At 38.0% G+C, this 26,269-nt stretch overlaps 11 non-coding genes across 11 annotated transcripts; all 11 read left to right on the forward strand.

Annotated features, from left to right (window-relative positions):
* The first annotated feature begins 1,186 nt into the window (after positions 1 to 1,186).
* On the forward strand, positions 1,187 to 1,258 carry TRNAC-GCA (transfer RNA cysteine (anticodon GCA)). The gene has a single exon. It is a non-coding gene; the product is annotated as a tRNA-Cys (tRNA).
* A 1,011-nt stretch (positions 1,259 to 2,269) lies between these two features.
* TRNAC-GCA (transfer RNA cysteine (anticodon GCA)) lies at positions 2,270 to 2,341 on the forward strand. Its single transcript has one exon. It is a non-coding gene; the product is annotated as a tRNA-Cys (tRNA).
* A 3,175-nt stretch (positions 2,342 to 5,516) lies between these two features.
* TRNAC-GCA (transfer RNA cysteine (anticodon GCA)) lies at positions 5,517 to 5,588 on the forward strand. Its single transcript has one exon. It is a non-coding gene; the product is annotated as a tRNA-Cys (tRNA).
* Positions 5,589 to 6,600: 1,012 nt separating this feature from the next.
* Positions 6,601 to 6,672, forward strand: TRNAC-GCA (transfer RNA cysteine (anticodon GCA)). Its single transcript has one exon. It is a non-coding gene; the product is annotated as a tRNA-Cys (tRNA).
* A 1,011-nt stretch (positions 6,673 to 7,683) lies between these two features.
* TRNAC-GCA (transfer RNA cysteine (anticodon GCA)) lies at positions 7,684 to 7,755 on the forward strand. The gene has a single exon. It is a non-coding gene; the product is annotated as a tRNA-Cys (tRNA).
* Positions 7,756 to 12,011: 4,256 nt separating this feature from the next.
* On the forward strand, positions 12,012 to 12,083 carry TRNAC-GCA (transfer RNA cysteine (anticodon GCA)). Its single transcript has one exon. It is a non-coding gene; the product is annotated as a tRNA-Cys (tRNA).
* Positions 12,084 to 16,337: 4,254 nt separating this feature from the next.
* TRNAC-GCA (transfer RNA cysteine (anticodon GCA)) lies at positions 16,338 to 16,409 on the forward strand. The gene has a single exon. It is a non-coding gene; the product is annotated as a tRNA-Cys (tRNA).
* A 2,095-nt stretch (positions 16,410 to 18,504) lies between these two features.
* Positions 18,505 to 18,576, forward strand: TRNAC-GCA (transfer RNA cysteine (anticodon GCA)). Its single transcript has one exon. It is a non-coding gene; the product is annotated as a tRNA-Cys (tRNA).
* A 1,013-nt stretch (positions 18,577 to 19,589) lies between these two features.
* Positions 19,590 to 19,661, forward strand: TRNAC-GCA (transfer RNA cysteine (anticodon GCA)). Its single transcript has one exon. It is a non-coding gene; the product is annotated as a tRNA-Cys (tRNA).
* Positions 19,662 to 20,673: 1,012 nt separating this feature from the next.
* On the forward strand, positions 20,674 to 20,745 carry TRNAC-GCA (transfer RNA cysteine (anticodon GCA)). Its single transcript has one exon. It is a non-coding gene; the product is annotated as a tRNA-Cys (tRNA).
* A 1,012-nt stretch (positions 20,746 to 21,757) lies between these two features.
* Positions 21,758 to 21,829, forward strand: TRNAC-GCA (transfer RNA cysteine (anticodon GCA)). The gene has a single exon. It is a non-coding gene; the product is annotated as a tRNA-Cys (tRNA).
* Positions 21,830 to 26,269: the final 4,440 nt, after the last annotated feature.

The raw sequence follows: 26,269 nt of genomic DNA on the forward strand, positions 1-26,269 counted from the left end.
TTCCACAGTTTCAAGGTTGTACTTTCTGGTACAACTTAGTATGATCCTCACACTCTTTCATGATGTTCTGATATTTTGTCATTCTGATCTTACTGACAAGCTGGGGATATAGCTCAGTGGTAGAGCATTTGACTGCAGTTCAAGAGGTCCCTGTTTCAAATCCGGGTGTCCCCTCACCCTATTTTGATTCTGTTGTTTGTAATTGCGACTTTTCATCAATTCCATTTGGATCATCTTTGACAGAGTAAGTGTTCCCTTGGATATTGCACTTTAATAGCATTTCAGTGTTTCCTGCTCAAAGCCTGTGAGTAAATGCAGTTTTTAACACTCGGCTTGGTATTCCCTTTGGGAAATTTCTGAAACATCATTGATCAATTTTGGAATTCGGCTCTTCCTTTCACAGCACTAAACAAAGGGAATAGACTATGAAACCAATTGACAACTTTGTTATACTGTTTGGTGCTTTCTTGTATTGCACTGAAGAAATGGCGTATAAAACTTGGCAGCGAAGCCGTCAATCTATTTCTCATTTCACCTGTGTCTTCAGTCTTACATATATTCCACCTCTTCTCTGTGCTTACAAAGTATGTGTTTGTTTGAAGCACTTCATTTTTGTGCAACATAGGAACGATTTAATTTCTACTTAAAAGCTCTGCCTACGTGCAAGATGTACGAACTATCATTGCAGTTGCAAGAAGGCTGGTCTGAAGAATCAGGCCATTTGCACACGCAAAATGGCTTTTTCTGATGTATTAAATGGAAGGTATTGGAAAGGGGTGTTTGGGTGTACCTTCCAAATACCGAATTGTAGTGGTACGTAGAAATGTTTTTCCACCATAATTTGGCCCAAAACAATCATACTTCATCACCATCTCCGTGATTGTGGTAACCATTCCTAAAATGATAAGGTGTCCCGTAAAAACCTCTTCCCCTTTAAGAATGTTTCAAAACAATCATTGTATGTAGAGGCATTGGTCCTATGTACCACTGCCTAGTCAAATAAAATAATAATGAAACAAATAAATCTGTTTTTTAAATGATCCAGTTTTCCTTTAATAAATAATATTAAGGACTACTTCTCCTGTTCCACAGTTTCAAGGTTGTACTTTCCGGCACAACTTAGTATGATCCTCACACTCTTTCATGATGTACTGATATTTTGTCATTCTGATTTTATTGAAAAGCTGGGGATATAGCTCAGTGGTAGAGCATTTGACTGCAGATCAAGAGGTCCCCGGTTCTAATCCGGGTGTCCCCACACCCTATTTTGATTCTGTTATTTGTAATTGGGACTTTTCATCAATTCCATTTGGATCATCTTTGACAGAGTCAGTGTTCCCTTGGATATTGCACTTTAATAGCATTTAAGTGTTTCCTGCTCAAAACCTGTGAGTAAATGCAGTTTTTAACACTCGGCTTGGTATTCCCTTTGGGAAATTTCTGAAACATCGTTAATCAATTTTGGAATTCGGCTCTTCCTTTCACAGCACTAAACAAAGGGAATCGACTATGAAACCGATTGACAACTTTGTTATACTGTTCGGTGCTTTCTTGTATTGCACTGAAGAAATGGCGTATAAAACTTGGCAGCGAAGCCGTCAATCTATTTCTCATTTCACCTGTGTCTTCAGTCTTACATATATTCCACCTCTTCTCTGTGCATGCAAAGTATGTGTTTGTTTGAAGCACTTCATTTTTGTGCAACGTAGGAACTATTTAATTTCTCCTTAAAAGCTCTGCCTACGTGCAAGATGTACGAACTATCATTGCAGGTGGAAGAAGGCTGGTCTGAAGAATCAGGCCATTTGCAAACGCAAAATGGCATTTGCTGATGTATTAAATGGAAGGTATTCGAAAGGGGTGTTTGGGTGTACCTTCCAAATACCGAATTGTAGTGGTACGTAGAAATGTTTTTCCACCATAATTTGGCCCAAAACAATCACACTTTATCACCATCTCCGTGATTGTGGTTTCCAATCCGCATATGATAAGGTGTCCCGTAAAACCTCTTCCCCTTTAAGAATGTTTCAAAACAATCATTGTATGTAGAGGCATTGGTCCTATGTACCACTGCCTATTCAAATAAAATAACAATGAAACAAATAAATCTGTTTTTTAAATGATCCAGTTTTCCTTTAATAAATAATATTAAGGACTACTTCTCCTGTTCCACAGTTTCAAGGTTGTACTTTCTGGCACAACTTAGTATGATCCTCACACTCTTTCATGATGTACTGATATTTTGTCATTCTAATTTTACTGAAAAGCTGGGGATATAGCTCAGTGGTAGAGCATTTGACTGCAGATCAAGAGGTCCCTGGTTCAAATCCGGGTGTCCCCTCACCCTATTTTGATTCTGTTGTTTGTAATTGGGACTTTTCATCAATTCCATTTGGATCATCTTTGACAGAGTCAGTGTTCCCGTGGATATTGCACTTTAATAGCATTTCAGTGTTTCCTGCTCAAAGCCTGTGAGTAAATGCAGTTTTTAGCACTCGGCCTGGTATTCCCTTTGGGAAATTTCTGAAACATCATTGATCAATTTTGGAATTCGGCTCTTCCTTTCACAGCACTAAACAAAGGGAATGGACTATGAAACCAATTGACAACTTTGTTGTACTGTTTGGTGCTTTCTTGTATTGCACTGAAGAAATGGCGTATAAAACTTGGCAGCGAAGCAATCTATTTCTCATTTCACCTGTGTCTTCAGTCTTACATATATTCCACCTCTTCTCTGTGCATGCAAAGTATGTGTTTTTTGAAGCACTTCATTTTTGTGCAACGTAGGAACTATTTAATTTCTCCTTAAAAGCTCTGCCTACGTGCAAGATGTACGAACTATCACTGCTGTTGCAAGAAGGCTGGTCTGAAGAATCAGGCCATTTGCAAACGCAAAATGGCTTTTTCTGATGTATTAAATGGAAGGTATTCGAAAGGGGTGTTTGGGTGTACCTTCCAAATACCGAATTGTAGTGGTACGTAGAAATGTTTTTCCACCATAATTTGGCCCAAAACAATCATACTTCCTCACCATCTCCGTAATTGTGGTAACCAATACTCAAATGATAAGGTGTCCCGTAAAAACCTCTTCCCCTTTAAGAATGTTTCAAAACAATCATTGTATGTAGAGGCATTGGTCCTATGTACCACTGCCTATTCAAATAAAATAACAATAAAACAAATAAATCTGTTTTTTAAATGATCCAGTTTTCCTTTAATAAATAATATTAAGGACTACTTCTCCTGTTCCACAGTTTCAAGGTTGTACTTTCTGGTACAACTTAGTATGATCCTCACACTCTTTCATGATGTTCTGATATTTTGTCATTCTGATCTTACTGACAAGCTGGGGATATAGCTCAGTGGTAGAGCATTTGACTGCAGTTCAAGAGGTCCCTGTTTCAAATCCGGGTGTCCCCTCACCCTATTTTGATTCTGTTGTTTGTAATTGCGACTTTTCATCAATTCCATTTGGATCATCTTTGACAGAGTAAGTGTTCCCTTGGATATTGCACTTTAATAGCATTTCAGTGTTTCCTGCTCAAAGCCTGTGAGTAAATGCAGTTTTTAACACTCGGCTTGGTATTCCCTTTGGGAAATTTCTGAAACATCATTGATCAATTTTGGAATTCGGCTCTTCCTTTCACAGCACTAAACAAAGGGAATAGACTATGAAACCAATTGACAACTTTGTTATACTGTTTGGTGCTTTCTTGTATTGCACTGAAGAAATGGCGTATAAAACTTGGCAGCGAAGCCGTCAATCTATTTCTCATTTCACCTGTGTCTTCAGTCTTACATATATTCCACCTCTTCTCTGTGCTTACAAAGTATGTGTTTGTTTGAAGCACTTCATTTTTGTGCAACATAGGAACGATTTAATTTCTACTTAAAAGCTCTGCCTACGTGCAAGATGTACGAACTATCATTGCAGTTGCAAGAAGGCTGGTCTGAAGAATCAGGCCATTTGCACACGCAAAATGGCTTTTTCTGATGTATTAAATGGAAGGTATTGGAAAGGGGTGTTTGGGTGTACCTTCCAAATACCGAATTGTAGTGGTACGTAGAAATGTTTTTCCACCATAATTTGGCCCAAAACAATCATACTTCATCACCATCTCCGTGATTGTGGTAACCATTCCTAAAATGATAAGGTGTCCCGTAAAAACCTCTTCCCCTTTAAGAATGTTTCAAAACAATCATTGTATGTAGAGGCATTGGTCCTATGTACCACTGCCTAGTCAAATAAAATAATAATGAAACAAATAAATCTGTTTTTTAAATGATCCAGTTTTCCTTTAATAAATAATATTAAGGACTACTTCTCCTGTTCCACAGTTTCAAGGTTGTACTTTCTGGCACAACTTAGTATGATCCTCACAGTCTTTCATGATGTACTGATATTTTGTGATTCTGATTTTACTGAAAAGCTGGGAATAGAGCTCAGTGGTAGAGCATTTGACTGCAGATCAAGAGGTCCCTCGTCCAAAACCGGGTGTCCCCTCACCCTATTTTGATTCCGTTGTTTGTAATTGGGACTTGTCATCAATTCCATTTGGATCATCTTTGACAGAGTCAGTGTTCCCTTGGATATTGCACTTTAATAGCATTTCAGAGTTTCCTGCTCAAAACCTGTGAGTAAATGCAGTTTTCAACACTCGGCTTGTTATTCCTTTTGGGAAATTTCTGAAACATCATTGATCAATTTTGGAGTTCGGCTCTTCCTTTCACAGCACTAAACAAAGGGAATGGACTATGAAACCAATTGACAACTTTGTTATACTGTTTGGTGCTTTCTTGTATTGCACTGAAGAAATGGCGTATAAAACTTGGCAGCGAAGCCGTCAATCTATTTCTCATTTCACCTGTGTCTTCAGTCTTACATATATTCCACCTCTTCTCTGTGCTTACAAAGTATGTGTTTGTTTGAAGCACTTCATTTTTGTGCAACGTTGGAACTATTTAATTTCTCCTTAAAAGCTCTGCCTACGTGCAAGATGTACGAACTTTCATTGCAGTTGCAAGAAGGCTGGTCTGAAGAATCAGGCCATTTGCAAACGCAAAATGGCTTTTTCTGATGTAATAAATGGAAGGTATTCGAAAGGGGTGTTTGGGTGTACCTTCCAAATACCGAATTGTAGTGGTACGTAGAAATGTTTTTCCACCATAATTTGGCCCAAAACAATCATACTTCATCACCATCTCAGTGATTGTGGTAACCAATCCTCAAATGATAAGGTGTCCCGTAAAAACTTCTTCCCCTTTAAGAATGTTTCAAAACAATCATTGTATGTAGAGGCATTGGTCCTATGTACCACTGCCTATTCAAATAAACTAACAATGAAACAAATAAATCTGTTTTTTAAATGATCCAGTTTTCCTTTAATAAATAATATTAAGGACTACTTCTCCTGTTCCACAGTTTCAAGGTTGTACTTTCTGGCACAACTTAGTATGATCCTCACACTCTTTCATGATGTACTGATATTTTGTCATTCTGATTTTACTGAAAAGCTGGGGATATAGCTCAGTGGTAGAGCATTTGACTGCAGATCAAGAGGTCCCTGGTTCAAATCCGGGTGTCCACTCACCCTATTTTGATTCTGTTGTTTGTAATTGGGACTTTTCATCAATTCCATTTGGATCATCTTTGACAGAGTCAGTGTTCCCTTGGATATTGCACTTTAATAGCATTTCAGTGTTTCCTGCTCGAAACCTGTGAGTAAATGCAGTTTTTAAAACTCGGCTTGGTATTCCCTTTGGGAAATTTCTGAAACATTATTGATCAATTTTGGAATTCGGCTCTTCCTTTCACAGCACTAAACAAAGGGAATGGACTATGAAACCAATTGACAACTTTGTTATACTGTTTGGTGCTTTCTTGTATTGCACTGAAGAAATGGCGTATAAAACTTGGCAGCGAAGCAGTCAATCTATATCTCATTTCACCTGTGTCTTCAGTCTTACATATATTCCACCTCTTCTCTGTACATGCAAAGTATGTGTTTGTTTGAAGCACTTCATTTTAGTGCAACCTAGGAACTATTTAATTTCTCCTTAAAAGCTCTGCCTACGTGCAAGATGTAGGAATTATCATTGCAGTTGCAAGAAGGCTGGTCTGAAGAATCAGGCCATTTGCAAACGCAAAATGGCTTTTTCTGATGTATTAAATGGAAGGTATTCGAAAGGGGTGTTTGGGTGTACCTTCCAAATACCGAATTGTAGTGGTACGTGGAAATGTTTTTCCACCATAATTTGACCCAAAACAATCATACTTCATCACCATCTCAGTGATTGTGGTAACCAATCCTCAAATGATAAGGTGTCCCGTAAAAACCTCTTCCCCTTTAAGAATGTTTCAAAACAATCATTGTATGTAGAGGCATTGGACCTATGTACCACTGCCTATTCAAATAAAATGACAATGAAACAAATAAATCTGTTTTTTAAATGATCCAGTTTTCCTTTAATAAATAATATTAAGGACTACTTCTCCTGTTCCACAGTATCAAGGTTGTACTTTCTGGCACAACTTAGTATGATCCTCACACTCTTTCATGATGTACTGATATTTTGTCATTCTGATTTTATTGAAAAGCTGGGGATATAGCTCAGTGGTAGAGCATTTGACTGCAGATCAAGAGGTCCCCGGTTCTAATCCGGGTGTCCCCACACCCTATTTTGATTCTGTTGTTTGTAATTGGGACTTTTCATCAATTCCATTTGGATCATCTTTGACAGAGTCAGTGTTCCCTTGGATATTGCACTTTAATAGCATTTAAGTGTTTCCTGCTCAAAGCCTGTGAGTAAATGCAGTTTTTAACACTCGGCTTGGTATTCCCTTTGGGAAATTTCTGAAACATCGTTAATCAATTTTGGAATTCGGCTCTTCCTTTCACAGCACTAAACAAAGGGAATCGACTATGAAACCGATTGACAACTTTGTTATACTGTTCGGTGCTTTCTTGTATTGCACTGAAGAAATGGCGTATAAAACTTGGCAGCGAAGCCGTCAATCTATTTCTCATTTCACCTGTGTCTTCAGTCTTACATATATTCCACCTCTTCTCTGTGCATGCAAAGTATGTGTTTGTTTGAAGCACTTCATTTTTGTGCAACGTATGAACTATTTAATTTCTCCTTAAAAGCTCTGCCTACGTGCAAGATGTACGAACTATCATTGCAGGTGGAAGAAGGCTGGTCTGAAGAATCAGGCCATTTGCAAACGCAAAATGGCATTTGCTGATGTATTAAATGGAAGGTATTCGAAAGGGGTGTTTGGGTGTACCTTCCAAATACCGAATTGTAGTGGTACGTAGAAATGTTTTTCCACCATAATTTGGCCCAAAACAATCATACTTCATCACCATCTCCGTGATTGTGGTTTCCAATCCGCATATGATAAGGTGTCCCGTAAAACCTCTTCCCCTTTAAGAATGTTTCAAAACAATCATTGTATGTAGAGGCATTGGTCCTATGTACCACTGCCTATTCAAATAAAATAACAATGAAACAAATAAATCTGTTTTTTAAATGATCCAGTTTTCCTTTAATAAATAATATTAAGGACTACTTCTCCTGTTCCACAGTTTCAAGGTTGTACTTTCTGGCACAACTTAGTATGATCCTCACACTCTTTCATGATGTACTGATATTTTGTCATTCTAATTTTACTGAAAAGCTGGGGATATAGCTCAGTGGTAGAGCATTTGACTGCAGATCAAGAGGTCCCTGGTTCAAATCCGGGTGTCCCCTCACCCTATTTTGATTCTGTTGTTTGTAATTGGGACTTTTCATCAATTCCATTTGGATCATCTTTGACAGAGTCAGTGTTCCCGTGGATATTGCACTTTAATAGCATTTCAGTGTTTCCTGCTCAAAGCCTGTGAGTAAATGCAGTTTTTAGCACTCGGCCTGGTATTCCCTTTGGGAAATTTCTGAAACATCATTGATCAATTTTGGAATTCGGCTCTTCCTTTCACAGCACTAAACAAAGGGAATGGACTATGAAACCAATTGACAACTTTGTTGTACTGTTTGGTGCTTTCTTGTATTGCACTGAAGAAATGGCGTATAAAACTTGGCAGCGAAGCAATCTATTTCTCATTTCACCTGTGTCTTCAGTCTTACATATATTCCACCTCTTCTCTGTGCATGCAAAGTATGTGTTTTTTGAAGCACTTCATTTTTGTGCAACGTAGGAACTATTTAATTTCTCCTTAAAAGCTCTGCCTACGTGCAAGATGTACGAACTATCACTGCTGTTGCAAGAAGGCTGGTCTGAAGAATCAGGCCATTTGCAAACGCAAAATGGCTTTTTCTGATGTATTAAATGGAAGGTATTCGAAAGGGGTGTTTGGGTGTACCTTCCAAATACCGAATTGTAGTGGTACGTAGAAATGTTTTTCCACCATAATTTGGCCCAAAACAATCATACTTCCTCACCATCTCCGTAATTGTGGTAACCAATACTCAAATGATAAGGTGTCCCGTAAAAACCTCTTCCCCTTTAAGAATGTTTCAAAACAATCATTGTATGTAGAGGCATTGGTCCTATGTACCACTGCCTATTCAAATAAAATAACAATAAAACAAATAAATCTGTTTTTTAAATGATCCAGTTTTCCTTTAATACATAATATTAAGGACTACTTCTCCTGTTCCACAGTTTCAAGGTTGTACTTTCTGGTACAACTTAGTATGATCCTCACACTCTTTCATGATGTTCTGATATTTTGTCATTCTGATCTTACTGACAAGCTGGGGATATAGCTCAGTGGTAGAGCATTTGACTGCAGTTCAAGAGGTCCCTGTTTCAAATCCGGGTGTCCCCTCACCCTATTTTGATTCTGTTGTTTGTAATTGCGACTTTTCATCAATTCCATTTGGATCATCTTTGACAGAGTAAGTGTTCCCTTGGATATTGCACTTTAATAGCATTTCAGTGTTTCCTGCTCAAAGCCTGTGAGTAAATGCAGTTTTTAACACTCGGCTTGGTATTCCCTTTGGGAAATTTCTGAAACATCATTGATCAATTTTGGAATTCGGCTCTTCCTTTCACAGCACTAAACAAAGGGAATAGACTATGAAACCAATTGACAACTTTGTTATACTGTTTGGTGCTTTCTTGTATTGCACTGAAGAAATGGCGTATAAAACTTGGCAGCGAAGCCGTCAATCTATTTCTCATTTCACCTGTGTCTTCAGTCTTACATATATTCCACCTCTTCTCTGTGCTTACAAAGTATGTGTTTGTTTGAAGCACTTCATTTTTGTGCAACATAGGAACGATTTAATTTCTCCTTAAAAGCTCTGCCTACGTGCAAGATGTACGAACTATCATTGCAGTTGCAAGAAGGCTGGTCTGAAGAATCAGGCCATTTGCACACGCAAAATGGCTTTTTCTGATGTATTAAATGGAAGGTATTGGAAAGGGGTGTTTGGGTGTACCTTCCAAATACCGAATTGTAGTGGTACGTAGAAATGTTTTTCCACCATAATTTGGCCCAAAACAATCATACTTCATCACCATCTCCGTGATTGTGGTAACCATTCCTAAAATGATAAGGTGTCCCGTAAAAACCTCTTCCCCTTTAAGAATGTTTCAAAACAATCATTGTATGTAGAGGCATTGGTCCTATGTACCACTGCCTAGTCAAATAAAATAATAATGAAACAAATAAATCTGTTTTTTAAATGATCCAGTTTTCCTTTAATAAATAATATTAAGGACTACTTCTCCTGTTCCACAGTTTCAAGGTTGTACTTTCTGGCACAACTTAGTATGATCCTCACAGTCTTTCATGATGTACTGATATTTTGTGATTCTGATTTTACTGAAAAGCTGGGAATAGAGCTCAGTGGTAGAGCATTTGACTGCAGATCAAGAGGTCCCTCGTCCAAAACCGGGTGTCCCCTCACCCTATTTTGATTCCGTTGTTTGTAATTGGGACTTTTCATCAATTCCATTTGGATCATCTTTGACAGAGTCAGTGTTCCCTTGGATATTGCACTTTAATAGCATTTCAGAGTTTCCTGCTCAAAACCTGTGAGTAAATGCAGTTTTCAACACTCGGCTTGTTATTCCTTTTGGGAAATTTCTGAAACATCATTGATCAATTTTGGAGTTCGGCTCTTCCTTTCACAGCACTAAACAAAGGGAATGGACTATGAAACCAATTGACAACTTTGTTATACTGTTTGGTGCTTTCTTGTATTGCACTGAAGAAATGGCGTATAAAACTTGGCAGCGAAGCCGTCAATCTATTTCTCATTTCACCTGTGTCTTCAGTCTTACATATATTCCACCTCTTCTCTGTGCTTACAAAGTATGTGTTTGTTTGAAGCACTTCATTTTTGTGCAACGTTGGAACTATTTAATTTCTCCTTAAAAGCTCTGCCTACGTGCAAGATGTACGAACTTTCATTGCAGTTGCAAGAAGGCTGGTCTGAAGAATCAGGCCATTTGCAAACGCAAAATGGCTTTTTCTGATGTATTAAATGGAAGGTATTCGAAAGGGGTGTTGGGGTGTACCTTCCAAATACCGAATTGTAGTGGTAGGTAGAAATGTTTTTCCACCATAATTTGGCCCAAAACAATCATACTTCATCACCATCTCCGTGATTGTGGTAACCAATCCGCATATGATAAGGTGTCCCGTAAAACCTCTTCCCCTTTAAGAATGTTTCAAAACAATCATTGTATGTAGAGGCATTGGTCCTATGTACCACTGCCTATTCAAATAAAATAACAATGAAACAAATAAATCTGTTTTTTAAATGATCCAGTTTTCCTTTAATAAATAATATTAAGGACTACTTCTCCTGTTCCACAGTTTCAAGGTTGTACTTTCTGGCACAACTTAGTATGATCCTCACACTCTTTCATGATGTACTGATATTTTGTCATTCAAATTTTACTGAAAAGCTGAGGATATAGCTCAGTGGTAGAGCTTTTGACTGCAGATAAAGAGGTCCCTGGTTCAAATCCGGGTGTTCCCTCACCCTATTTTGATTCTGTTGTTTGTAATTGGGACTTTTCATCAATTCCATTTGGATCATCTTTGACAGAGTCAGTGTTCCCGTGGATATTGCACTTTAATAGCATTTCAGTGTTTCCTGCTCAAAGCCTGTGAGTAAATGCAGTTTTTAGCACTTGGCCTGGTATTCCCTTTGGGAAATTCCGGAAACATCATTGATCAATTTTGGAATTCGGCTCTCCCTTTCACAGCACTAAACAAAGGGAATGGACTATGAAACCAATTGACAACTTTGTTATACTGTTTGGTGCTTTCTTGTATTGCACTGAAGAAATGGCGTATAAAACTTGGCAGCGAAGCAGTCAATCTATTTCTCATTTCACCTGTGTCTTCAGTCTTACATATATTCCACCTCTTCTCTGTGCATGCAAAGTATGTGTTTGTTGAAGCACTTCATTTTTGTGCAACGTAGGAACTATTTAATTTCTCCTTAAAAGCTCTACCTACGTGCAAGATGTGCGAACTATCATTGCAGTTGCAAGAAGGCTGGTCTGAAGAATCAGGCCATTTGCAAACGCAAAATGGCTTTTTCTGATGTATTAAATGGAAGGTATTCGAAAGGGGTGTTTGGGTGTACCTTCCAAATACCGAATTGTAGTGGTACGTAGAAATGTTTTTCCACCATAATTTGGCCCAAAACAATCATACTTCATCACCATCTCCGTGATTGTGGTAACCAATCCTCAAATGATAAGGTGTCCCGTAAAAACCTCTTCCCCTTTAAGAATGTTTCAAAACAATCATTGTATGTAGAGGCATTGGTCCTATGTACCACTGCCTATTCAAATAAAATAACAATGAAACAAATAAATCTGTTTTTTAAATGATCCAGTTTTCCTTTCATAAATAATATTAAGGACTACTTCTCCTGTTCCACAGTTTCAAGGTTGTACTTTCTGGCACAACTTAGATGATCCTCACACTCTTTCATGATGTACTGATATTTTGTCATTCTGACTTTACTGAAAAGCTGGGGATGTAGCTCAGTGGTAGAGCATTTGACTGCAGATCAAGAGGTCCCTGGTTCAAATCCTGGTGTCCCCTCACCCTATTTTGATTCTGTTGTTTGTAATTGGGACTTTTCATCAATTCCATTTGGATCATCTTTGACAGAGTCAGTGTTCCCTTGGATATTGCACTTTAATAGCATTTCAGTGTTTCCTGCTCGAAACCTGTGAGTAAATGCAGTTTTTAAAACTCGGCTTGGTATTCCCTTTGGGAAATTTCTGAAACATCATTGATCAATTTTGGAATTCGGTTCTTCCTTTCACAGCACTAAACAAAGGGAATGGACTATGAAACCAATTGACAACTTTGTTATACTGTTTGGTGCTTTCTTGTATTGCACTGAAGAAATGGCGTATAAAACTTGGCAGCGAAGCCGTCAATCTATTTCTCATTTCACCTGTGTCTTCAGTCTTACATATATTCCACCTCTTCTCTGTGCATGCAAAGTATGTGTTTGTTTGAAGCACTTCATTTTTGTGCAACGTAGGAACTATTTAATTTCTCCTTAAAAGCTCTGCCTACGTGCAAGATGTACGAACTATCATTGCAGGTGGAAGAAGGCTGGTCTGAAAAATCAGGCCATTTGCAAACGCAAAATGGCATTTGCTGATGTATTAAATGGAAGGTATTCGAAAGGGGTGTTTGGGTGTACCTTCCAAATACCGAATTGTAGTGGTACGTAGAAATGTTTTTCCACCATAATTTGGCCCAAAACAATCATACTTCATCACCATCTCCGTGATTGTGGTAACCAATCCGCATATGATAAGGTGTCCCGTAAAACCTCTTCCCCTTTAAGAATGTTTCAAAACAATCATTGTATGTAGAGGCATTGGTCCTATGTACCACTGCCTATTCAAATAAAATAACAATGAAACAAATAAATCTGTTTTTTAAATGATCCAGTTTTCCTTTAATAAATAATATTAAGGACTACTTCTCCTGTTCCACAGTTTCAAGGTTGTACTTTCTGGCACAACTTAGTATGATCCTCACACTCTTTCATGATGTACTGATATTTTGTCATTCTAATTTTACTGAAAAGCTGGGGCTATAGCTCTGTGGTAGAGCTTTTGACTGCAGATAAAGAGATCACTGGTTCAAATCCGGGTGTCCCCTCACCCTATTTTGATTCTGTTGTTTGTAATTGGGACTTTTCATCAATTCCATTTGTATCATCTTTGACAGAGTCAGTGTTCCCGTGGATATTGCACTTTAATAGCATTTCAGTGTTTCCTGCTCGAAACCTGTGAGTAAATGCAGTTTTTAAAACTCAGCTTGGTATTCCCTTTGGGAAATTTCTGAAACATCATTGATCAATTTTGGAATTCGGTTCTTCCTTTCACAGCACTAAACAAAGGGAATGGACTATGAAACCAATTGACAACTTTGTTATACTGTTTGGTTCTTTCTTGTATTGCACTGAAGAAATGGCGTATAAAACTTGGCAGCGAAGCCGTCAATCTATTTCTCATTTCACCTGTGTCTTCAGTCTTACATATATTCCACCTCTTCTCTGTGCATGCAAAGTATGTGTTTGTTTGAAGCACTTCATTTTTGTGCAACGTAGGAACTATTTAATTTCTCCTTAAAAGCTCTGCCTACGTGCAAGATGTACGAACTATCATTGCAGTTGCAAGAAGGCTGGTCTGAAGAATCAGGCCATTTGCAAACGCAAAATGGCTTTTTCTGATGTATTAAATGGAAGGTATTCGAAAGGGGTGTTTGGGTGTACCTTCCAAATACCGAATTGTAGTGGTACGTAGAAATGTTTTTCCACCATAATTTGGCCCAAAACAATCATACTTCATCACCATCTCCGTGATTGTGGTAACCAATCCACAAATGATAAGGTGTCCCGTAAAAAACTCTTCCCCTTTAAGAATGTTTCAAAACAATCATTGTATGTAGAGGCATTGGTCCTATGTACCACTGCCTATTCAAATAAAAAAACAATGAAACAAATAAATCTGTTTTTTAAATGATCCAGTTTTCCTTTAATAAATAATATTAAGGACTACTTCTCCTGTTCCACAGTTTCAAGGTTGTACTTTCTGGCACAACTTAGTATGATCCTCACACTCGTTCATGATGTACTGATATTTTGTCATTCTGACTTTACTGAAAAGCTGGGGATATAGCTCAGTTATAGAGCATTTTACTGCAGATCAAGAGGTCCCTGGTTCAAATCTGGGTGTCCCCTCACCCTATTTTGATTCTGTTGTTTGTAATTGGGACTTTTCATCAATTCCATTCGGATCATCTTTGACAGAGTCAGTGTTCCCTTGGATATTGCACTTTAATAGCATTTCAGTGTTTCCTGCTCAAAGCCTGTGAGTAAATGCAGTTTTTAGCACTCGGCCTGGTATTCCCTTTGGGAAATTTCTGAAACATCATTGATCAATTTTGGAATTCGGCTCTTCCTTTCACAGCACTAAACAAAGGGAATGGACTATGAAACCAATTGACAACTTTGTGGTACTGTTTGGTGCTTTCTTGTATTGCACTGAAGAAATGGCGTATAAAACTTGGCAGCGAAGCAATCTATTTCTCATTTCACCTGTGTCTTCAGTCTTACATATATTCCACCTCTTCTCTGTGCATGCAAAGTATGTGTTTTTTGAAGCACTTCATTTTTGTGCAACGTAGGAACTATTTAATTTCTCCTTAAAAGCTCTGCCTACGTGCAAGATGTACGAACTATCACTGCAGTTGCAAGAAGGCTGGTCTGAAGAATCAGGCCATTTGCAAACGCAAAATGGCTTTTTCTGATGTATTAAATGGAAGGTATTCGAAAGGGGTGTTTGGGTGTACCTTCCAAATACCGAATTGTAGTGGTACGTAGAAATGTTTTTCTACCATAATTTGTCCCAAAACAATCATACTGCCTCACCATCTCCGTAATTGTGGTAACCAATCCTCAAATGATAAGGTGTCCCGTAAAAACCTCTTCCCCTTTAAGAATGTTTTTAAAACAATCATTGTATGTAGAGGCATTGGTCCTATGTACCACTGCCTATTCAAATAAAATAACAATAAAACAAATAAATCTGTTTTTTAAATGATCCAGTTTTCCTTTAATAAATAATATTAAGGACTACTTCTCCTGTTCCACAGTTTCAAGGTTGTACTTTCTGGCACAACTTAGTATGATCCTCACACTCTTTCATGATGTACTGATATTTTGTCATTCTGATTGTACTGAAAAGCTGGGGATATAGCTCAGTGGTAGAGCATTTGACTGCAGATCATGAGGTCCGTGGTTCAAATCCGGGTGTCCCCTCACGCTATTTTGATTCTGTTGTTTGTAATTGGGACTTTTCATCAATTCCATTTGGATCATCTTTGACAGAGTCAGTGTTCCCGTGGATATTGCACTTTAATAGCATTTCAGTGTTTCCTGCTCAAAGCCTGTGAGTTAATGCAGTTTTTAGCACTCGGCTTGGTATTCCGTTTGGGAAATTTCTGAAACATCATTGATCAATTTTGGAATTCGGCTCTTCCTTTCACAGCACTAAACAAAGGGAATGGACTATGAAACCAATTGACAACTTTGTTGTACTGTTTGGTGCTTTCTTGTATTGCACTGAAGAAATGGCGTATAAAACTTGGCAGCGAAACAATCTATTTCTCATTTCACCTGTGTCTTCAGTCTTACATATATTCCACCTCTTCTCTGTGCATGCAAAGTATGTGTTTTTTGAAGCACTTCATTTTTGTGCAACGTAGGAACTATTTAATTTCTCCTTAAAAGCTCTGCCTACGTGCAAGATGTACGAACTATCACTGCAGTTGCAAGAAGGCTGGTCTGAAGAATCAGGCCATTTGCAAACGCAAAATGGCTTTTTCTGATGTATTAAATGGAAGGTATTCGAAAGGGGTGTTTGGGTGTACCTTCCAAATACCGAATTGTAGTGGTACGTAGAAATGTTTTTCCACCATAATTTGGCCCAAAACAATTATACTTCATCACCATCTCCGTGATTGTGGTAACCAATCCTCAAATGATAAGGTGTCCCGTAAAAACCTCTTCCCCTTTAAGAATGTTTCAAAACAATCATTGTATGTAGAGGCATTGGTCCTATGTACCACTGCCTATTCAAATAAAATAACAATAAAACAAATAAATCCGTTTTTTAAATGATCCAGTTTTCCTTTAATAAATAATATTAAGGACTACTTCTCCTGTTCCACAGTTTCAAGGTTGTACTTTCTGGCACAACTTAGTATGATCCTCACACTCTTTCATGATGTACTGATATTTTGTCATTCTAATCTTACTGACAAGCTGGGGATATAGCTCAGTGGTAGAGCATTTGACTGCAGATCAAGAGGTCCCTGGTTCAAATCCGGGTGTCCCCTCACCCTATTTTGATTCTGTTGTTTGTAATTGCGACTTTTCATCAATTCCATTTGGATCATCTTTGACAGAGTAAGTGTTCCCTTGGATATTGCACTTTAATAGCATTTCAGTGTTTCCTGCTCAAAGCCTGTGAGTAAATGCAGTTTTTAACACTCGGCTTGGTATTCCCTTTGGGAAATTTCTGAAACATCATTGATCAATTTTGGAATTCGGCTCTTCCTTTCACAGCACTAAACAAAGGGAATGGACTATGAAACCGATTGACAACTTTGTTATACTGTTCGGTGCTTTCTTGTATTGCACTGAAGAAATGGCGTATAAAACTTGGCAGCGAAGCCGTCAATCTATTTCTCATTTCACCTGTGTCTTCAGTCTTACATATATTCCACCTCTTCTCTGTGCATGCAAAGTATGTGTTTGTTTGAAGCACTTCATTTTTGTGCAACGTAGGAACTATTTAATTTCTCCTTAAAAGCTCTGCCTATGTGCAAGATGTACGAACTATCATTGCAGGTGGAAGAAGGCTGGTCTGAAGAATCAGGCCATTTGCAAACGCAAAATGGCATTTGCTGATGTATTAAATGGAAGGAATTTGAAAGGGGTGTTTGGGTGTACCTTCCAAATACCGAATTGTAGTGGTACGTAGAAATGTTTTTCCACCATAATTTGGCCCAAAACAATCATACTTCATCACCATCTCCGTGATTGTGGTAACCAATCCGCATATGATAAGGTGTCCCGTAAAACCTCTTCCCCTTTAAGAATGTTTCAAAACAATCATTGTATGTAGAGGCATTGGTCCTATGTACCACTGCCTATTCAAATAAAATAACAATGAAACAAATAAATCTGTTTTTTAAATGATCCAGTTTTCCTTTAATAAATAATATTAAGGACTACTTCTCCTGTTCCACAGTTTCAAGGTTGTACTTTCTGGCACAACTTAGTATGATCCTCACACTCTTTCATGATGTACTGATATTTTGTCATTCTAATTTTACTGAAAAGCTGGGGCTATAGCTCTGTGGTAGAGCTTTTGACTGCAGATAAAGAGGTCCCTGGTTCAAATCCGGGTGTCCCCTCACCCTATTTTGATTCTGTTGTTTGTAATTGGGACTTTTCATCAATTCCATTTGTATCATCTTTGACAGAGTCAGTGTTCCCGTGGATATTGCACTTTAATAGCATTTCAGTGTTTCCTGCTCGAAACCTGTGAGTAAATGCAGTTTTTAAAACTCGGCTTGGTATTCCCTTTGGGAAATTTCTGAAACATCATTGATCAATTTTGGAATTCGGTTCTTCCTTTCACAGCACTAAACAAAGGGAATGGACTATGAAACCAATTGACAACTTTGTTATACTGTTTGGTTCTTTCTTGTATTGCACTGAAGAAATGGCGTATAAAACTTGGCAGCGAAGCCGTCAATCTATTTCTCATTTCACCTGTGTCTTCAGTCTTACATATATTCCACCTCTTCTCTGTGCATGCAAAGTATGTGTTTGTTTGAAGCACTTCATTTTTGTGCAACGTAGGAACTATTTAATTTCTCCTTAAAAGCTCTGCCTACGTGCAAGATGTACGAACTATCATTGCAGTTGCAAGAAGGCTGGTCTGAAGAATCAGGCCATTTGCAAACGCAAAATGGCTTTTTCTGATGTATTAAATGGAAGGTATTCGAAAGGGGTGTTTGGGTGTACATTCCAAATACCGAATTGTAGTGGTACGTAGAAATGTTTTTCCACCATAATTTGGCCCAAAACAATCATACTTCATCACCATCTCCGTGATTGTGGTAACCAATCCTCAAATGATAAGGTGTCCCGTAAAAACCTCTTCCCCTTTAAGAATGTTTCAAAACAATCATTGTATGTAGAGGCATTGGTCCTATGTACCACTGCCTATTCAAATAAAATAACAATGAAACAAATAAATCTGTTTTTTAAATGATCCAGTTTTCCTTTCATAAATAATATTAAGGACTACTTCTCCTGTTCCACAGTTTCAAGGTTGTACTTTCTGGCACAACTTAGTATGATCCTCACACTCTTTCATGATGTACTGATATTTTGTCATTCTAATTTTACTGAAAAGCTGGGGATGTAGCTCAGTGGTAGAGCATTTGACTGCAGATCAAGAGGTCCCTGGTTCAAATCCGGGTGTCCCCTCACCCTATTTTGATTCTGTTGTTTGTAATTGGGACTTTTCATCAATTCCATTTGGATCATCTTTGACAGAGTCAGTGTTCCCTTGGATATTGCACTTTAATAGCATTTCAGTGTTTCCTGCTCGAAACCTGTGAGTAAATGCAGTTTTTAAAACTCGGCTTGGTATTCCCTTTGGGAAATTTCTGAAACATCATTGATCAATTTTGGAATTCGGTTTTTCCTTTCACAGCACTTAACAAAGGGAATGGACTATGAAACCAATTGACAACTTTGTTATACTGTTTGGTGCTGTCTTGTATTGCACTGAAGAAATGGCGTATAAAACTTGGCAGCGAAGCAGTCAATCTATATCTCATTTCACCTGTGTCTTCAGTCTTACATATATTCCACCTCTTCTCTGTGCATGCAAAGTATGTGTTTGTTTGAAGCACTTCATTTTAGTGCAACCTAGGAACTATTTAATTTCTCCTTGAAAAGCTCTGCCTACGTGCAAGATGTAGGAACTATCATTGCAGTTGCAAAAAGGCTGGTCTGAAGAATCAGGCCATTTGCAAACGCAAAATGGCTTTTTCTGATGTATTAAATGGAAGGTATTCGAAAGGGGTGTTTGGGTGTACCTTCCAAATACCGAATTGTAGTGGTACGTGGAAATGTTTTTCCACCATAATTTGACCCAAAACAATCATACTTCATCACCATCTCAGTGATTGTGGTAACCAATCCTCAAATGATAAGGTGTCCCGTAAAAACCTCTTCCCCTTTAAGAATGTTTCAAAACAATCATTGTATGTAGAGGCATTGGTCCTATGTACCACTGCCTATTCAAATAAAATGACAATGAAACAAATAAATCTGTTTTTTAAATGATCCAGTTTTCCTTTAATAAATAATATTAAGGACTACTTCTCCTGTTCCACAGTATCAAGGTTGTACTTTTTGGCACAACTTAGTATGATCCTCACACTCTTTCATGATGTACTGATATTTTGTCATTCTGATTTTACTGAAAAGCTGGGGATATAGCTCAGTGGTAGAGTATTTGACTGCAGATCAAGAGGTCCCTGGTTCAAATCCGGGTGTTCCCTCACCCTATTTTGATTCTGTTGTTTGTAATTGGGACTTTTCATCAATTCCATTTGGATCATCTTTGACAGAGTAAGTGTTCCCTTGGATATTGCACTTTAATAGCATTTCAGTGTTTCCTGCTCAAAGCCTGTGAGTAAATGAAGTTTTTAACACTCGGCTTGGTATTCCCTTTGGGAAATTTCTGAAACATCATTGATCAATTTTGGAATTCGGCTCTCCCTTTCACTGCACTAAACAAAGGGAATGGTCTATGAAACCAATTGACAACTTTGTTATACTGTTTGGTGCTTTCTTGTATTGCACTGAAGATATGGCGTATAAAACTTGACAGCGAAGCAGTCAATCTATTTCTCATTTCACCTGTGTCTTCAGTCTTACATATATTCCACCTCTTCTCTGTGCATGCAAAGTATGTGTTTGTTTGAAGCACTTCATTTTTGTGCAACGTAGGAACTATTTAATTTCTCCTTAAAAGCTCTGCCTACGTGCAAGATGTACGAACTATCACTGCAGTTGCAAGAAGGCTGGTCTGAAGAATCAGGCCATTTGCAAACGCAAAATGGCTTTTTCTGATGTATTAAATGGAAGGTATTCGAAAGGGGTGTTTGGGTGTACCTTCCAAATACCGAATTGTAGTGGTACGTAGAAATGTTTTTCCACCATAATTTGGCCCAAAACAATCATACTTCCTCACCATCTCCGTAATTGTGGTAACCAATCCTCAAATGATAAGGTGTCCCGTAAAAACCTCTTCCCCTTAAAGAATGTTTCAAAACAATCATTGTATGTAGAGGCATTGGTCCTATGTACCACTGCCTATTCAAATAAAATAACAATGAAACAAATAAATCTGTTTTTTAAATGATCCAGTTTTCCTTTAATAAATATTATTAAGGACTACTTCTCCTGTTCCACAGTTTCAAGGTTGTACTTTCTGGCACAACTTAGTATGTTCCTCACACTCTTTCATGATGTACTGATATTTTGTCATTCTGCTTTTACTGAAAAGCTGGGGATATAGCTCAGTGGTAGAGCATTTAACTGCAGATCAAGAGGTCCCTGGTTCAAATCCAGGTGTCCCCTCACCCTATTTTGATTCTGTTGTTTGTAATTGGGACTTTTCATCAATTCCATTTGGATCATCTTTGACAGAGTAAGTGTTCCCTTGGATATTGCACTTTAATAGCATTTCAGTGCTTCCTGCTCAAAGCCTGTGAGTAAATGCAGTTTTTAACACTCGGCTTGGTATTCCCTTTGGGAAATTTCTGAAACATCATTGATCAATTTTGGAATTCGGCTCTCCCTTTCACAGCACTAAACAAAGGGAATGGACTATGAAACCAATTGACAACTGTGTTATACTGTTTGGTGCTTTCTTGTATTGCACTGAAGAAATGGCGTATAAAACTTGGCAGCGAAGAAGTCAATCTATTTCTCATTTCACCTGTGTCTTCAGTCTTACATATATTCCACCTCTTCTCTGTGCATGCAAAGTATGTGTTTGTTTGAAGCACTTCATTTTTGTGCAACGTAGGAACTATTTAATTTCTTCTTAAAAGCTCTGCCTACGTGCAAGATGTACGAACTATCATTGCAGTTGCAAGAAGGCTGGTCTGAAGAATCAGGCCATTTGCAAACGCAAAATGGCTTTTTCTGATGTATTAAATGGAAGGTATTCGAAAGGGGTGTTTGGGTGTACCTTTCAAATACCGAATTGTAGTGGCACGTAGAAATGTTTTTCCACCATAATTTGGCCCAAAATAATCATACTTCATCACCATCTCCGCGATTGTGGTAACCAATCCTCAAATGATAAGGTGTCCCGTAAAAACCTCTTCCCCTTTAAGAATGTTTCAAAACAATCATTGTATGTAGAGGCATTGGTCCTATGTACCACTGCCTATTCAAATAAAATAACAATGAAACAAATAAATCTGTTTTTTAAATGATCCAGTTTTCCTTTCATAAATAATATTAAGGACTACTTCTCCTGTTCCACAGTTTCCAGGTTGTACTTTCTGGCACAACTTAGTATGATCCTCACACTCTTTCATGATGTACTGATATTTTGTCATTCTGATCTTACGGAAAAGCTGGGGATATAGCTCAGTGGTAGAGCATTTGACTGCAGATTAAGAGGTCCCTGGTTCAAATCCGGGTGTCCCCTCACCCTTTTTTGATTCTGTTGTTTGTAATTGGGACTTTCCATCAATTCCATTTGGATCATCTTTGACAGAGTCAGTGTTCCCTTGGATATTGCACTTTAATAGCATTTCAGTGTTTCCTGCTCAAAGCCTGTGAGTAAATGCAGTTTTTAACACTCGGCTTGGTATTCCCTTTGGGAAATTTCTGAAACATCATTGATTAATTTTGGAATTCGGCTCTTCCTATCACAGCACTAAACAAAGGGAATGGACTATGAAACCAATTGACAACTTTGTTATACTGTTTGGTGCTTTCTTGTATTGCACTGAAGAAATGGCGTATAAAACTTGGCAGCGAAGCAGTCAATCTATTGCTCATTTCACCTGTGTCTTCAGTCTTACATATATTCCACCTCTTCTCTGTGCATGCAAAGTATGTGTTTGTTTGAAGCACTTCATTTTAGTGCAACCTAGGAACTATTTAATTTCTCTTTAAAAGCTCTGCCTACGAGCAAGATGCAGGAACTATCATTGCAGTTGCAAGAAGGCTGGTCTGAAGAATGAGGCCATTTGCAAACGCAAAATGGCTTATTCTGATGTATTAAATGTAAGGTATTCGAAAGGGGTGTTTGGGTGTACCTTCCAAATACCGAATTGTAGTGGTACGTGGAAATGTTTTTCCACCATAATTTGACCCAAAACAATCATACTTCATCACCATCTCCGTGATTGTGGTAACCAATCCTCAAATGATAAGGTGTCCCGTAAAAACCTCTTCCCCTTTAAGAATGTTTCAAAACAATCATTGTATGTAGAAGCATTGGTCCTATGTAACACTGCCTATTCAAATAAAATAACAATGAAACCAATAAATCTGTTTTTTAAATGATCCAGTTTTCCTTTAATAAATAATATTAAGGACTACTTCTCCTGTTCCACAGTTTCAAGGTTGTACTTTTTGGCACAACTTAGTATGATCCTCACACTCTTTTATGATGTACTGATATTTTGTCATTCTGATTTTACTGAAAAGCTGGGGATATAGCTCAGTGGTAGAGCATTTGACTGCAGATCAAGAGGTCCCTCGTCCAAATCCGGGTGTCCCCTCACCCTATTTTGATTCTGTTGTTTGTAATTGGGACTTTTCATCAATTCCATTTGGATCATCTTTGACAGATTCAGTGTTCCCTTGGATATTGCACTTTAATAGCATGTCAGTGTTTCCTGCTCGAAACCTGTGAGTAAATGCAGTTTTTAACACTCGGCTTGGTATTCCCTTTGGGAAATTTCTGAAACATCATTGATCAATTTTGGAATTCCACTCTTCCTTTCACAGCACTAAACAAAGGGAATGGACTATGAAACCAATTGACAACTTTGTTATACTGTTTGGTGCTTTCTTGTATTGCACTGAAGAAATGGCGTATAAAACTTGGCAGCGAAGCAGTCAATCTATTTCTCATTTCACCTGTGTCTTCAGTCTTACATATATTCCACCTCTTCTCTGTGCATGCAAAGTATGTGTTTGTTTGAAGCACTTCATTTTTGTGCAACGTAGGAACTATTTTATTTCTCCTTAAAAGCTCTGCCTACGTGCAAGATGTACGTACTCTCATTGCAGTTGCAAGAAGGCTGGTCTGAAGAATCAGGCAATTTGCAAACGCAAAATGTTTTTTTCTGATGTATTAAATGGAAGGTATTTGAAAGGGGTGTTTGGGTGTACCTTCCAAATACCGAATTGTAGTGGTACGTAGAAATGTTTTTCCACCATAATTTGGCCCAAAACAATCATACTTCATCACCATCTTAGTGATTGTGGTAACCAATCCTCAAATGATAAGGTGTCCCGTAAAAACCTCTTACCCTTTAAGAATGTTTCAAAACAATCATTGTATGTAGAGGCATTGGTCCTATGTACCACTGCCTATTCAAATAAAATAACAATGAAACAAATATCTGTTTTTAAATGATCCAGTTTTCCTTTAATAAATAATATTAAGGACTACTTCTCCTGTTCAACAGTTTCAAGGTTGTACTTTCCGGAACAACTTAGTATGATCCTCTCACTCTTTCATGATGTACTGATATTTTGTCATTCTGATTGTACTGTAAATTTGGGGATATAGCTCAGTGGTAGAGCATTTGACAGCAGATCAAGAGGTCCCTGGTTCAAATCCTGGTGTTCCCCTCACCCTATTTTGATTCTGTTGTTTGTAATTGGGACTTTCCATCAATTCCATTTGGATCATCTTTGACAGAGTCAGTGTTCCCTTGGATATTGCACTTTAATGGCATTACAGTGTTTGCTTCTCAAAACCTGTGAGTAAATGCAGTTTAAACACTCGGCTTGGTATTCCCTTTGGTAAATTTCTGAAACATCATTGATCAATATGGAATTCAGCTCTTCCTTTCACAGCACTAAACAAAGGGAATGGACTATGAAACCAATTGACAACTTTGTTATACTGTTTGGTGCTTTCTTGTATTGCACTGAAGAAATGGCGTATAAAACTTGGCAGCGAAGCAGTCAATCTATTTCTCATTTCACCTGTGTCTTCAGTCTTACATATATTCCACCTCTTCTCTGTGCATGCAAAGTATGTGTTTGTTTGAAGCACTTCATTTTTGTGCAACCTAGGAACTATTTAATTTCTCCTTAAAAGCTCTGCCTACGTGCAAGATGTACGAACTATCATTGCAGTTGCAAGAAGGCTGGTCTGAAGAATCAGGCCATTTGCAAACGCAAAATGGCTTTTTCTGATGTATTAAATGGAAGGTATTCGAAAGGGGTCTTTGGGTGTACCTTCCAAATACCGAATTGTAGTGGTACGTAGAAATGTTTTTCCACCATAATTTGTCCCAAAACAATCATACTTCATCACCATCTCCGTGATTGTGGTAACCAATCCTCAAATGATAAGGTGTCCCGTAAAAACCTCTTACCCTTTAAGAATGTTTCAAAACAATCATTGTATGTAGAGGCATTGGTCCTATGTACCACTGCCTATTCAAATAAAATAACAATGAAACAAATACATCTGTTTTTTAAATGATCCAGTTTTCCTTTAATAAATAATATTAAGGACTACTTCTTCTGTTCCACAGTTTCAGGGTTCTACTTTCTGGCACAACTTAGTATGATCCTCAGACTCTTTCATGATGTACTGATATTTTGTCATTCTGATTTTACTGAAAAGCTGGGGATATAGCTCAGTGGCAGAGCATTTGACTGCAGATCAAGAGGTCCCAGGTTCAAATCCGGGTGTCCCCTCACCCTATTTTGATTCTGTTGTTTGTAATTGGGACTTTTCATCAATTCCATTTGGATCATCTTTGACAGAGTAACTGTTCCCTTGGATATTGCACTTTAATAGCATTTCAGTGTTTCCTGCTCAAAGCCTGTGAGTAAATGCAGTTTTTAACACTCGGCTTGGTATTCCCTTTGGGAAATTTCTGAAACATCATTGATCAATTTTGGAATTCGGCTCTTCCTTTCACAGCACTAAACAAAGGGAATGGACTATGAAACCAATTGACAACTTTGTTATACTGTTTGGTGCTTACTTGTATTGCACTGAAGAAATGGCGTAGAATACTGGGCAGCAAAGCAGTCAATCTATTTCTCATTTCACCCGTGTCTTCAGTCTTACATATATTCCACCTCTTCTCTATGCATGCAAAGTATGTGTTTGTTTGAAGCACTTCATTTTTGTGCAACGTAGGAACTATTTAATTTCTCCTTAAAACTTCTGCCTACGTGCAAGATGTACGAACTATCATTGCAGTTGCAAGAAGGCTGGTCTGAAGAATCAGGCCATTTGCAAACGCAAAATGGCTTTTTCTGATGTATTAAATGGAAGGTATTCGAAAGGGGTGTTTGGGTGTACCTTTCAAATACCGAATTGTAGTGGCACGTAGAAATGTTTTTCCACCATAATTTGGCCCAAAATAATCATACTTCATCACCATCTCCGTGATTGTGGTAACCAATCCTCAAATGATAAGGTGTCCCGTAAAAACCTCTTCCCCTTTAAGAATGTTTCAAAACAATCATTGTATGTAGAGGCATTGGTCCTATGTACCACTGCCTATTCAAATAAAATAACAATGAAACAAATAAATCTGTTTTTTAAATGATCCAGTTTTCCTTTAATAAATAATATTAAGGACTACTTCTCCTGTTCCACAGTTTCAAGGTTGTACTTTCTGGCACAACTTAGTATGATCCTCACACTCTTTTATGATGTACTGATATTTTGTCATTCTGCTTTTACTGTAAAGCTGGGGATATAGCTCAGTGGTAGAGCATTTGACTGCAGATCGAGAGGTACCTGGTTCAAATCCGGGTGTCCCCTCACCCTATTTTGAATCTGTTGTTTGTAATTTGGACTTTTCATCAATTCCATTTGGATCATCTTTGACAGAGTCAGTGTTCCCTTGGATATTGCACTTTAATAGCATTT

This window comes from Lissotriton helveticus, chromosome 1_2 (genome assembly GCF_964261635.1).
Source record: "Lissotriton helveticus chromosome 1_2, aLisHel1.1, whole genome shotgun sequence".
NCBI lineage: Eukaryota > Metazoa > Chordata > Amphibia > Caudata > Salamandridae > Lissotriton > Lissotriton helveticus.